Source organism: Sinocyclocheilus anshuiensis, unplaced genomic scaffold (assembly GCF_001515605.1).
Source record: "Sinocyclocheilus anshuiensis isolate Anshui unplaced genomic scaffold, SAMN03320099.WGS_v1.1 scaffold481, whole genome shotgun sequence".
Classification (NCBI taxonomy): Eukaryota; Metazoa; Chordata; class Actinopteri; order Cypriniformes; family Cyprinidae; genus Sinocyclocheilus; species Sinocyclocheilus anshuiensis.
Window position 1 is genome coordinate 661,383 of NW_015539907.1, and position 14,940 is coordinate 676,322.

Here is a 14,940-nt window from a genome sequence, read left to right on the forward strand (position 1 = left end):
AAATAGGGGCGAGACCCTTTTGGGGTAGGGGCGTGTTTGTTTTGGTGATTTCAAATGTCAACATTGGCTACCAGAGCACACAGGCGCAGCAGGAAAATAGCCCGCTGTCACTTTAAGATCTTCCTGAGGAGCAGCGCAAGTTCTCTTTCACGCTTTTACAGTTTTTTCCAATTGCTAACACACAATTTTTCAAACTAGTCTGGTTTTATCAAAAAACTTATAGGAACGAAAGCGCAGCACGGGAAAAGGGGGAGGAATGGGGCGCAATAATCGTTTTATCTCGATTATTGTATTTTCATAATCGTTGGAGGCCAAAATCGAAATCGAAACCGTTTTTCGATTAATTGCACAGCCCTAGGTGCAGATATAGTAAAATTCAGCAAAAAACTTTAAAGTGCCCCTATTATGCCTTTTCGAATATTACCTTTTATGCAGTGTGTCTTGTACCTGTATGTGAACATAAACTATCTGCAAAGTTGTGAAGCCGACAGTGCACGATAAATAAAGTTATTGTCTATCAAAAAAAAAGAGTCGGCTCGCAATCGCCTAAACGAGTCATCAGGAATTCAAATCTTATTCTGTTATGGCTCCACATCACGAAGTAACACATTTGCATAATGTCTGCACACGTTCTACGTCGCCAACTTGCCCGCCCACAAACAGTAAAATGTCCGTGTGGTTAACATCATGTCGAGAAGACGCTGTATCCTACGCTGTGAGAGTAAATTTGTTTTATCACATGTTATAATTACCACAAACTTGTTAACACTTGACACGTCCTGCTCCAGTCGTGCTTGCGAATCAGTCTCTTGTCGATCAGCCAGTTCAACCGATTCATCATCAGACTCCGGCTCGAATTGGTAAGGTACAATCCATACCAACTTTTCTATGTATTGACAAGTCTCCAAGGCTGTCATTCCATCTAGGCCTCCCCTAGACAGTCATCTCCCAGTTGTGCACAAATACAGTACATGTAAGGACTACTTGGCTACAAATCAGTTCAACAGTAATGAGTTTGAGGGTGTACGTGAGGTACTGTATTTACTGTACATAGAATAATGAAAGTTCTCTCATCTGAAGTACTGCTACTGTGTACTGTAATTATATTGTATGTGTAATTAGTATTGAAACCTTGTAGATGAGCCTGTAGGCCAACTTCCCTCATGGTCAGTCCATGCAGAAGAACATGGTCAACTATAGTGCTTTGTATTTCATCAGGAACAAATGAAATTTGACCTCATCCCCTTTCAATTTTATTTTCCCCTCCAATTCCTCTTTGTCTCCCAATACCAGGACTAATTTTCCAAAACTCATAATCAGCTGTGCTATTGTTCATATCATACTCAGTTCTGCAAAAATAGAGGACTACTTGAAAGGACTACTTGGCTACAAATCAATTCAACAGTAATTAGTTTGAGGGTGTACAACTTGTTCTACAGTATTTACTGTACATAGAATAATGAAAGTTCTCTCATCTGAAGTACTGCTACTGTGTACTGTAATTATATTGTATGTGTAATTAGTATTGAAACCTTGTAGATGAGCCTGTAGGCCAACTTCCCTCATGGTCAGTCCATGCAGAAGAACATGGTCAACTACAGTGCTTTGTATTTCATCAGGAACAAATGAAATTTGACCTCATCCCCTTCGTTTTTTGATGCTTGAGTTAATTATATTGTGTGTTTGTGTTTTCTGAATGAGAACATTGATAAACCTGTGCAAAATTATGGCGTTTTTGTGTAGAGTTTTGCAGAAAACTCTGAGCAAATTGGAACGCGTGTGCAAACAGGTGAAATGTGTTAAAAGTTTTGAGAAACGTGTCTTTGTTTCGAGAATTGTATGAATGGTTTGGAAAATTGGGCCAAATGAATCAGTTATAGTGTGTCAGCAATCGAGAAAAACTGTAAGTGAAAATCTTCAGAAGAATCAGAATATAGTGCGCAAGTCAGTTATGGTACCTTTAGGGTTTTTTTTCCCACTTGGCAGATGTGGTCGCAATTGTGTTACATGGAAAATAACTGCATGCTGACTCTTCAAAATTTCCTTTTTGTGTCCAACAGAAAAACAGAATATAGGTCTGAAATGACATTATAGGGAGAATAAATTATAACGATTTTAATTTTGGGTGTACTGTTCCTTTAAGCAAAGAGTACAGAGAAAGAGAATAGAAGATATGCTGTACAAAGTGAGAAGGGGGAACTGTGAACACACAGCAAACCCATAACATTCCTCCCATCACAGAGAACAAGAGAGACAAGTGTTTCCAAGAGATGTGGTTTGTGTATCAAAAAGACTGATGGAGTAAAAGAGTGAGGGTAATATGTGAAAAATGGTCAGAATGCAGGAACATGAATGCATACAGTCTATTTCCTCTCCTGTATTAGTGTGTGTAAGTGTGTGTGTGTGTGTGTGTGGAGCTCCCCACCTGCCTAAATGATCTCCATGACTCACACGGGAGCAGATAATTGGCTCACAAAAAAGCGCAGCAAACATTCATCATAATGGCAATGGCCTGCTGAAGCGAGCAGACACTCTTCTCTCGGTCTCTCTCCCCCGTCTTTCTCTCTAATATGCACTCTTTCTGTCTTTCTGACATGTGTGTAAACCCTGCTCTTCACTGGCTTTCCTCTTATAGCACATCATGTGGTCTTAAAGATACAGTGCTCATCTGGCCCCTGTGGATTTTATAATTAACCCTGATGGGGCTCTGAACACCAGCGCTTAATTGCTATCAATAATTCACAGGATTCATTTAAGCACTGGCAAATGTGTGTCTAGAACAGGGGTCAGCAACCTTTTTGAGATGAAGGGCCAATTTGAACAAGAAATATTAAAGATTTGCAAAAACGAGACTACTAAACTACATTAAGAAGATAACCAGTATGTGTGTGTGAAGTTTACTTGCACTGAGTTTGAGTATAAATGCACTCTTGGTGGGACACATACCTATAAAAGTTGCTGACCCCGATCTAGAATTGCGTTTTTTTCCAAAAGAAAATTGGTCTTTTCACAATACTATACTCTATGTTACTTACTATATGTAAAATTGAAAAATAGTATCTCTTTTATGCTCACCAAGACTGCATTTATTTGGTCAAAACAGAGTAAAGACTGTAATTACAGTTTCAGATAACTTTTTTCTATTTTAATATATTTTAAAATGTAATTCCTATTTAAAATGTATTCCTCTGATAGTAAAGCTGAATTTTCAGAAATCATTCTAATATGCTCAAGAAACATTTCTTATTATCATCATGTTAAAAAAAAAAGTTGTGCTGCTTAATATTTTTGTGGAAACATTATTTTTTGGGGTTCTTTAATGAAAAGAAAATTCATTGATAAAGAACATAAAAGTCATTTATTTGAAATATAAATATTTTGTTAAAATTATGAATTTCTTTACTGTCAATTTTATATCAATTTAATGCATAATTTCTGTATAACGGTATTAATTTCTTTTTTTTTTAAACTGACCCCAGACTTTTAAACGGTGGTGTAAACTATACATTCTGTAAATGTGCATTAAAAAATATATATATATATATATATATATAAAATAAAAAATTTAAATAAATCTGCCTTGAAGGAGACACAAGGATCTCCGCCATTTCAAGTAACATGCATCCTGCCTCTTATCTGTCGTTCCACCAGTGCGGATGATTATGCGTTTATTTCCGAAGCGTTGCGATCTCAACAGCTGTTGCCAGAGAGTTAGCTCTTCAATAAATAACCATTTCCAATAACCCACCCACCACAACAAACACACAGTTTTGCCTTTGTTCTTTCTTTCACTTCGATTGATGCATATTTCATGGAGAACTTTTGCGTGCTTCCTTTGAGTTGAAAAGACGGCTTCGAACTGACAGGCTGCCTATTACCAGACATTACAATCTTCACTGTCCCCATCGTTCGGAACATCTCTCTGCTCCAGATCTGTGTGCATCAACTTGTTTTTGTGAAGGTAATGAAATAGCAGTGAAATAGTAATGAAATGTCTATGTGCGACAAATGAGGTACTAGCATTTTTATTACATTAGCCTACATAATATGGCTACTGATTTAACACTGACAATATAAGAAGTATTACTGGAAAAGAAAGGCCATCTTGGGGATATGTTGTGTCTCTTCTGCTGACTGTTACCTAAAGGCACACATGTTAGGATGCAGGAGAGTTGGAAATGAGAGAGCTCTTCTGAGCATGCTCGTCTCTTCCTTTCATGGGAGTGCCAATACCCAAAACCCCTGAAGGCTGGAAGGAGTAATGCATGGAATTAATGTGCTCTGTAATGGGCTACCTTTTGTAGTCTGAATACATTTTTCCTGATCATGCAAATAAAAGCCTTTCACATGACGCAGACTGTATTGAAAGCTAAATTATCTTGAAACAGGAACAACATAAACAGACAGTAACAAGCAGTATACATGAGTGACACAAAGTGAAATGCTTATTGTAAGTTTTGGACATGTTTGAGATGAAAACAAGATATATAATATAAATTTTGTGTGCCACTTTATTCTCCCTCAAGACATCTGAGATGTAGATTAATTTGTTTCTTCATCCGAACAGATTTGGAGAAATGTAGCATTGATTTAGCCTCTGCAGTGAATGGGTGCCACCAGACTTAGAGTTCAAACAGCTGATAAAAACACAATAATTCACAAGAAATTCACATGATAGTCTGTCAATTAACATCTTGTGAAGTGAAAAGCTGTGTGTTTGTAATAAACACATCCATCATGCTTTTAACTTCAAATGTTTTTTTCAAATTTAACTTCTGTAATGTTTTCTCCAGTGAAAAAGTCATCTCCTCTCAAGTACCATTTACAAGTGAAAATACTTCTAAACAAGTATATCAGTGGATTTGAATGTGAGAGGACAACGGGGGATGGACTTTTTCACTAGAGAAAGCATTATTATGGATTATAAATGGTATTTTGACTCTAATTCTGACGGCACCCATTCACAAATTTTCATTTTTTTTTTTTCATTTTTGGTTGAACTATTCCTTTAAGAAAAGAAAAATTTATTGTGAAAATATTATTGTAAAGTGTTAACAAAATTGCATATTTTTCCCCTGACCCATATGTAAAAAAAACTAAACAAAACTGAAAGTAAAAAATTCCAACAAACAGTATATCAATGCCACCAGTTGCATACATATAACCAGCCAACCAAGGATTGTTGATTTGATATTATTATGCTGTAGCAAACGAGCCAATAACAGAGGGACGTCATGTCTTGTCACTCAAATGAGCAGCACAAAATAAGTCAAACTGATGAGTCAGATACAATGAGTCACCTAAAGCACGACACTACAGTGCTTGACCAAACAACTGGCAGTCTTTTTCCTCTGCAGCACATACTACAAACCACATATGAAAGTGCTAATAAAAAATAAAACTTTTAATAATAAAATTTTCCTGCCATATTTCTGTAACTGAGCCTCGCATAAAATATTATAATCTATTATCAGTGAACATGTGCTTTCAAAAATCAAGTTAAAATTCTACCACCCACCTCACTTCTCCATTGTCTTACTTTGCTGCCGAGAGTATCTGACTTCTAATCTAACTCATATAATCTCATTTTATCTAATCAAGAGCCCTTAATGTGCAAAACGATTAATTCTCATACACTAATAAAATAAACATTACCATCATTTAATAATTGCCCCTTGTGTTGGCATTCAACTCTGAAAACAAGATCATTATGATTAACAAATAATCAAGGTTTTAATTATTACCCATGCTCAAGAAGCAATAACAATGTATAACATAATAACAAAGAACAGATTTTTCAGACTACAACAAAACAACTAAAGAAATTAACACTTGTAAAGACAGCATCACTATACCATACTGCTTTCTTAGCAGCTAGTTAATTTGCAGCTAACCACATACATAATTTGCCTGCACCATTTGTACCTACAGCAAGACCTATTTATTAGGTCATAAGCTCTATAAAAACAGTAACATGTAGATGCATAATTTGATGTTTACCTTTATTCATCCAATAAGCAGCCTTCAAATCTGCAAACAAAAGTAGTGTTGAAAAGTCAGTTTAAATATTGATGCTGTTAAATATGTAAATAATAAATATTCAGGAGCTGTATCTAAAATTAAACCGGGCAATAAAGAAATAATGGAGAAACTGAAGTCTATTTGTTTTAATTTAGAGAAGAAAGTGCACTGTTTAGATTGGTATCACAGAAGTCAGTTATTCATTCACAGTGTTGTCTCATGAAATGTAAACATGTGTAAATGTTAACATGATCAAATACTGTTTGTCTAAATTATTGAAATCAGTCACTTTTAATCCAATCGGTCTATCAACCAGTATTACTGATCTAAGTTTAAAGGGGTCATAGGATGCCCATTTTCCAAAAGTTGATATAATTCTTTAGGGTCTTAATGAAAAGTCTGTAACATAGTTTGGTTAAAATTTCTCAATGGTAGTGTAAAAAACACCTTTTTTACCCTGTCAAAAACAGCTCTTTTCAGATCAAGCTGTTTTTGTAGCATTTTCCTTTAAATGTTAATGAGCTGTGCTGACCCCACCCCTCTCTTCCGAGCCGCTCTCAGAGAGACTGTTTACTTTCATCGTGAAACTTGCGAATTAGCACATTATTAGGAAAGGCGATTTGCAAAGATTCATTACAAAACATTATACTCACTTCTTCTGTAGATGAGGCAGGATCATGAATGATTCGTGCGAACATAGACGCATTTATGCAGATCGGGGGCACATTCCCTTCAGAAACAAATAATCCACTGCGAGTTCAGCGGCTCAGATGTCGGGAGTAAATGAGGACTGCTATGTTCATTATTACATCCAACAACAGAAGACCTCAATCGCTTAGGAGTCATTCTTGTCTATACCTGCTCCTGCGGTGAAACAATGGCGGACTGATGACAGCTCACTCAGGGCGGGTCTAAGGTAAGACGCCAGTCCAGTCTGTGCCTGTGTGAGGTCACACAGACAGGCATCTGAGATCAGCTCGATTTGAGAAAGGGGAAAACATTTAACGAAAAAACCCTGAAAAAACACTGGGTGGATTTTTATCATTATAGGGTGGTTGTGTACACACACTGCCAACACACATTTAAGTTCAAACAACTTGTAAAAGTGCATGTAGCATCCAATGGCCCCTTTAATGGTGAAGCTACAACTAGGCTAACTTATGCATGGCTGGTGCAACCATCCCCAGATTCCCAGATATCCCATATCTATTAAAATTAGGACTTATTTATTCAAAAGCAATAGTTATCCATCTGTTATACATTATAATGTTAGCATATAAAGCTTCTGATTTTATGCTTGAATTTTTTAGACAGAAAAAAAATGTTACTTGGCATGTTACTTTGCTTAAATATGAGCTTTGTCTTAATATCTAAAGCAGAGAGAAAGCCAAAGCACCTCTCTGACTTAGGGCTGGACAATAATTCAATATCAATATGTATCGCGATATAATTTTTTTCAATAACGGTGATATGATTTTTAAACACATTTCCGATATTTCGATATGCATTACCAGTTTCCCATACATTGATTTATTTGTGGCGTTTGACTTCGTTGAATAAACATGAGCACTGCACGTTTCAAAATCATAACACGGCGCGGGTGTTTTATATGAATGTATCTCTGAAGGGAACCGACTGTCTTCAGACAAGTTTCGATGGCATTTTCATTTGATCCGATAAAGTAGCATTCATGAGAGGAGCTGCTTTGATTACAGCCATTAACTGGAGAACCCGCTAGTTTTATCACTCTAAAAGCGCCTCCCGCTGGCAGAGAATGAGTTTTCATTTTAAATAAGCCCGTATACAGCAACATTGCCAGTTTTTGTTGTTGTTACATTTTTTTGTTTTCTGCAGCGACTCGGAGCACTTTTCATACCCTTTTTCCTGGCTGAAGCACATTTGTTTCAATCTATAAGAAAAATCAGTCTATACTACCAGTCAAAAATTTTTGAAAAGTAAGATTTTGAATGTTATTATTTTTTTTGAAGAATTCTCTTCTGCTCACCAAGCCTGCATTTATTTTTATTTGAATATATTTAAAAATGTAATTTATCCCTGTGATCAAAGCTGAATTTTCAGCATTATTACTCCAGTCTTCAGTGTCACATGATCCTTCAGAATATCGACCGAAATTAAGAAACATACCGTGATATCAATTTTGGCCATATCGTCCAGCCCTACTCTGACTCTAACAAATCAGGCTTTGGCGTCAAGTATCACAACAAAGCCTGTTTGTGCGGTTGAACGACGTCATTTTGTTGCCCACAAAATATCACTTGCTAACTCTAACAGATGGCCTAGATTCCTCCCACTTTCCTCCTCTTATGACTATTCAGTGACTCGGCTTGTTCCTCACCCTCTCTCGGCCTGCATTCATCAAAACCACTGAGCCAAAACCCTGCTTCTTCCTCCCCATGCGAGGAAAATTAAATTCACCTGTCCTGAGAGTAATTTCACCTTTCACAGAGTGGAAGACAGACACAATTAGCGCCTGCACATGCATCACATCAGTAGTCCTTCAACTGAACTCAGTGCACCCAAGCAACACCTTAACCTTGTTAAATCACAATCTTAAACAGAAAACAGTTCACATCCAGGTTTAAGACAGGCCTCATTGAATAATAACCAGCATTTGTGGTCTGTAAGGGTAAAGTTGCTGTCACACTGGACTTTGTGCTCTGTTCTCTTTCTTTTATACGCATGCAAATGCTGGAGAGCATAAATGCAAGCTCATGTGGAGTATGGTATTTTGCTGAGTTTGGTGAACTCGTATAGAGAAAAAGCTTGACCATGAGAGGATGTAAACGTGTAAAACATTGTAAATGTAAAACATTGGCCTCTTGGCTCAATACAAAGAATACAAATAAAGATGCACGGCATGCAACATTGTGGAAAAGTGGAATAGGTGATTTATCTTCCCATTTGAAATTATCAATAACATAAATTATGAATTACAGTTAGCAGTAGTAGTAGTAGTAATATAAATGTAGAATAAAAATAATAACAATCACAAATATTATATAACAAATATTAATAACAATAATGATAATAATTACATTATAATATTTATATAATATTATAATGTATAATTTAAATATTATAGTAATATTTGATTTATTATCTGATATATTATTTATTTAAAACAGAAACCCTATAAAATTATATCACATCCTGTTGCTGATAATTATGGTACAAAATTGGAGCAGATGCTATATTTTCCCATTTTGAATCACCCTTAAGTCATCATTTAAATAATGAATTATTGTTAGTAGTAGTAGTCATATAAATGTATTTATTATTATTGTTGTTGTTGTTGTTAATCACATATTATATATTATATAATTCATAAAATATATAATTAATAATAATAACAACACTAGCAACGATAACAATAATTGCATACTTACAGTTTTTTGTTATGTATTATTTATTTAAAACAGAAGCATAACATCAAATCCTGTTGCTGATCATTGCTGCAGGAAAAAATGCAATCGGATGCAATATTCTCAAATTTTGTCATATAAGTTGATTATTATTATTATAATAATACTAATCAGAAATATTATTACAAATATTATGCCTATTATTAAATCACACAATATTAATAACAATAATGTTAATAAAAATGACATAGTTATAATTATTTGTGAATTATGTAAAACAGAAGTCTTAAAGCATGGCATCTTATGGCATCTAACCCTGTTGCTATATTTCACATTTGAATTATTATTATTATTAGTTATTTTCTTATTTTCTTAAAAAACACCAGTTGCCATTAATTGTTGCAGGGAAACTTAGCATGCTTAAAGCCAGTGTGACCGCACCTTTATTCGCAGGATAACAGCTGTTCAGGGTGAGCGTTCTTGGCACTGAAGTGCCCAATCAGAGGTCAGCGCTAGAACAGCGATGGAAACTGTGGATACACACGAGAGCGGGATGAGACAACGTTGACACACCTTTCCCACATGCTACACTTATTCACGGGCACCTTAATCCTCTGCCACAGTCAAAGCCTGGCATCCTCATGTCAGAGCACATCCATAGTGGAATTAAATAAGACAGCTAATTACCATTTACCTCAGCAGGATCCCGGCTGGATGTTGGGATTCTAGCTTTCAGAATGCGTGTAATTGTCTGTTGAATAATGCCGACCCACGCTCCTTATATCTGACTTGGCTCACTCGCTCATGAAAAGACACTCATGAGTTGATAAGCGGGATGTTGCAGCTTAAGCCTTTGGAGAAACACTAATGCCAAGTGCTGCTGTGGGTCCCCCTTACTGTGTGAAAAGCAGTTTATTAAAACTCCCTCAGGAGTCCCAACGGTACAATTAGTGTTGAACTTTGCTATAAGGTAATCATACACAATTTTTGGAATCTGCAACTTTTCCTCTTAGCAAAAATAAGCAGCAGTAGCAATATAAAAGCATCCTGATATAACTAAGTTTGCATATAACTAAGTTCCTGCAACCTCTAATACTTCCAGTTTTCCAAATGCTGGACAAAATAGACTGTCAGTTACACATTCAAAATCATTTGCTAATAATGTCATCCTCTCTAATTTGACTTCTAAATGTTATCCATCTGAAAAAAATGAAAAGATACAATTGGGTACAGAACATTGCTATATACTATTAATGAAGGCTTTGTAGATTTGATAGTCAAAAGTGAGCTATACTGAGCTATAAAATATACGGAGGGATTCGCTCCCTCTGTAAACCCTTCTTTTATTTAATCTCAGTCTCTCTGAGACTTTTCCTCTCACAAAAGGGCTTTACTGCATCTAAAATACTATTCTCATTAGAAATGTTCTCTCTCTCTGAGACACTTCTCCACATTCAACAGTCTAGGAGGGTAGAGATGCATTAAACATGGGCGCTGGTTCCCAATCTAAAGTGCATGGAGTGCTGCTTTATGTCTGAATCAGTAATACTGCCCACAGGTCAAAAGTACTGAGGACAGAATAGGGAGATGGTAGAAGACATGTCTCGCAAGCCCCATCTGTTCCTATAATGATATCCATTTATCACAGTGCTGTGGTTTTCTAACTAATCATAACATCTTAATAAACATTTCAGCTTTTTATGATATAAAGGTCAAAATTCAACTAAAAATGTTACAATAACGACTTACCTTACATCATGTAGTGTAATTTAATATTTACCTTTAATACCTGACACCTGATATGAGATCTCTTGAATTTGATCAAATATAGAAAGCCTTCACAGTATGATTGTATCTGTTGCAATGAATGATTTACCCCACTAGGGGAGGAACTACTGGTCCAAATGGCTCAAAGTATTACAGATGCTGCTCTGAGGTTATGACAGGGCATTAACTACATACTGTGAAAGCTAGGTTTTATGGTTTAAAAATGCTCATACTCTTTCAAAACTGTAATTGGATGTCTCCATATATTTATTTTTATTCAACATCAAGATTTTAAGTTAAAATGTACATGTGTGTAACAGAAAGTCATCTTATATCCTGTTACTGGCCACCGTTTAAAATAGCTGTTACTAGTTCATTTTAAATGGTTTTGCAGTGTGAAAAATGAACTTATGAAAAGTACATATATTCTACGCAGAATCTTAATTAATATGGTCATAAACACTGTATAATACGAGCTGAGAAATCTGTTTAAATCAGCTTTAATTGAATTATGCCATTTCACATCCAGTGTCAGAATAGATTATTATCTATTCATTGTTTGTTTTAAATATTTTTATATAATTTAATTTTATATTATTTTATATTATTACATTTTTTATATAGTTTTCTTATCTTTCATCAAATTTACATTCTTTACCTTTGTGGCAACTATACAGGTCACTCTGAGACCGAACTTTAACTAGAGAATAGGATATCATTAAATATATAAAATACTTTTGCCCCATATTATAAATGTTTAGGGCATTTGCGACTTTTGGTGTCATTTTTTCCCAAGCCATGGATAATTTCTGACCCTGGTCACACTACAGGATGCTTCTAAAACTGCTTAAAGATCCAGCTTCCCAAATTACAGTCATTTTAACTTTGATTCAGCCAGATCTTAAACTAACCCACGTGAAAGTTAAGCCCCTGTTAAGCCACATGCACATCATTCCCTGCCAGATGTTTGTCTGAAATCTTCTAAAACATCCATGACTGAAGCAAGTGCTTCTTTGACCCCACATTCAGTTTCTACAAAGAAGAAAAGACTGTCCAGAATTTAAGACTACTCAAGAATTCAAATAAATAGCAGGATACAAAGCCACAACGTTCTATAAAGTTCACATTCTTTAAATAAATCTCACCCATTACAGCCATACCAAGCTTTCAATGCCTTAAGGGCAATATGACACATGTAGGTTATATCTGTCCTTACTTTATGCCATTTGAGTCACCTATTATTTCTCTTAAAATGCCCCAGATGTCAACAGAGGAAAACACATCTGACAACTTTGAGGCTTTGGGCATGAAACACAACACAGACCCGTGCAAAACGACGGAGAATGTGGAAGATTGTTTTGATAGGAAGAGGCTGAATGCACAGGTGCGAGTCCCTATATGCGCCTTAACAAAATCAAGTTGGTATTTGAATTTCCCCATAATAAATACGTGCTCTTACCGTCGATCCAAGCGCCCAGATGATTCAGAGTGGCATCTTCAACTTCTCCGCACGTTCACACATACTGTACATGTGTGTGTGTGGACAGCGACAGTAAATGAATGCTGCCCGGAGCGCGCACGAACGCGGTGTGATGTCCAAAAAAGCTGTCTATGTAGGCAGTTCACTAGATAGTCTGACGTCTTTGCAGACTCCCTTTCCAGCCACGTTGTCTGCCCCGTGTTAATTTAAACAAACAACCCGGATCCTGGTGCTGTTGACTACATAGGTAGAAATCTGGTTGTAATTATCGCGGCGCAGTCGGTTTTCCGCAGCAGCCGTGTCCTTCCTCTCATGCCGACTGAGGATGTGAGCGCAGCCGCCGAGATGCTCGATCGTGGTGCGACCCGAGGCAGACTAGAGCAGTCACCCAATGTGATGAGCCTGCTAGACGGCGAAACGATGAAAACAACAAACTGTTAGATCGACACAGCCAGTGACATGACAGCATGCTTGCTATTAATTACAAAGGTGAAGCAAGGCTACAACGGTAATTCAAAGTATTTTAGGCACATACATATATGCATACTTATATGTAGGCTATAGCATATTTTAATTTATGGTGTATTTTACATATATGTATTTGTTTACATATTTATATTTTTCTTTTTCTTTTTTCTTAAAGGTTTTTTTCAGCCTTTTTCTTTCTTTCTTTTTTTGGTTATGGTCAGAATCCTGGCTGGCAGCAGTATTTTGTGAACTGCAGATGTCTAATGATCTTTCTGGGAAGGCTTTAAAAGGAGTTCGTTGCAGTTGTCCACCTGCTGGTGATGATTGCGTGAATTCGTTTTTCTCAGTCTTGTTTGGATATAAAGCTTCTAATTTTGTTATATTTTTCAGATGAGTTAAATGGCTATAAAGATCTCATTCCAAAATGACACCAAGGTTCCCGACTTGAAGGAATTCAATTGAGTTTCATGTTTTCTGCCAAATGTTAAAAACATCATAATGATATATTTGTTTATTACAAATATGCAGCTTTTCGCTACATGAGACTTGAATTGATGGGCTGAAGTCATGTAAATTTCTTTGTGGAATAATGTGGTGTTTTTATTAGCTGTTGGGACTTTCATTCTGACAGCACCCATTCACTGCAGATGATCCATTGGTGAGCAAGTGATGAAATGCTCAATTTCTCCAAATCTGTTCTGATGAAAAGGCAAGCTCATTTACATCTAAGGCCTGAGGGTGAAAAAAAATTTCAGCAAAATTTAATTTCTGGTGAACTATTCATTTAACACAGCAAGCACAGAATAAAATTATCATTGCATTTGCCAAAGTTTGCAAGGTTAGTGACATTAAATCTTTTTGAAAGAAATGTTTGAAGCTGTTGAAGCTATTATTTAAATTAGTTTTTCCACACTACTGTAGTATAACATATCTCAGACAATCTCGCCCTTAAGTATCATCCATGAACAATACAAACCACTTTTCCTGTCTGCGTGGGCGGTTCATGGCCAGAATATGGACCAGACCTTTGCAGTCTAGTCAGAGATCTGGCTACACTAGACTACTGTGCATCTAATCATTAATCTCATTAATGCAATGCCGTAAACAAATAGGAAATGAAATGGTTTTATTTAGTACAACTGGGTTTTTGTCAACTCATAGCATTTTAAAATATTACAGTACATTGTGACAATTCATTTGCATAATGACCTCACTGTGATAATGCATTATAAGATCTCAGTGCTTGATAACCTTCTCTGTAATATAATAAACATTGTCATGCTCTGAAATCATAATAGGAATAATATAAAGAAACTGAAAACTAATTTGATTACACAGATTGAGTTTCAATGTACTCCCTGTCTCACCCTCTGCCTCGGGACTATTGCATCTCAACAGGTGAATCACAAAATGTACTGGCCACCCTTGCAAAGTCCTGTCTTTTTTTCCCCTTACAGCCTCATTTGGAATGCATCCACCAAAATATCTAATCAACAGATCAGTTTTATTCTTGGCCCGAGCTATTAATTTCCACAGGCTATCACATTGTCATCAGTGTGAATCAAAAATCTCTCTGAATGAGGAATCTTAATCATGCTCCCTCAAACCTAAAACTTCAGCTGAACTGAATGTCTCTACAGTCTGGGCACATCAAGGACACAGTCGACTATGAAGAATGTACTGCATGTGTGCATGATTCAACCGCCATAGAACTAATGAGTTTAAACTAATGAGCTAATCAGACAAAAATAGCCTGTCCTCTAAAAGATACAGAGGTCAAAGGTCAATTTTGCTCAAAAGATGTTCATTTCCTTCCTATAT

At 36.2% G+C, this 14,940-nt stretch overlaps 1 protein-coding gene across 1 annotated transcript in view; it reads right to left on the reverse strand.

Annotated features, from left to right (window-relative positions):
• Positions 1–13,003, reverse strand: part of mgat4c (mgat4 family member C) — a 121,399-nt gene extending 108,396 nt beyond the window's left edge. Inside the window, exon 1 of the mRNA XM_016483167.1 lies at positions 12,631–13,003. The gene's annotated coding sequence lies outside the window, so the exon portion shown is untranslated. The remainder of the gene's footprint in view (positions 1–12,630) is intronic.
• Between the last annotated feature and the right edge of the window lie 1,937 nt (positions 13,004–14,940).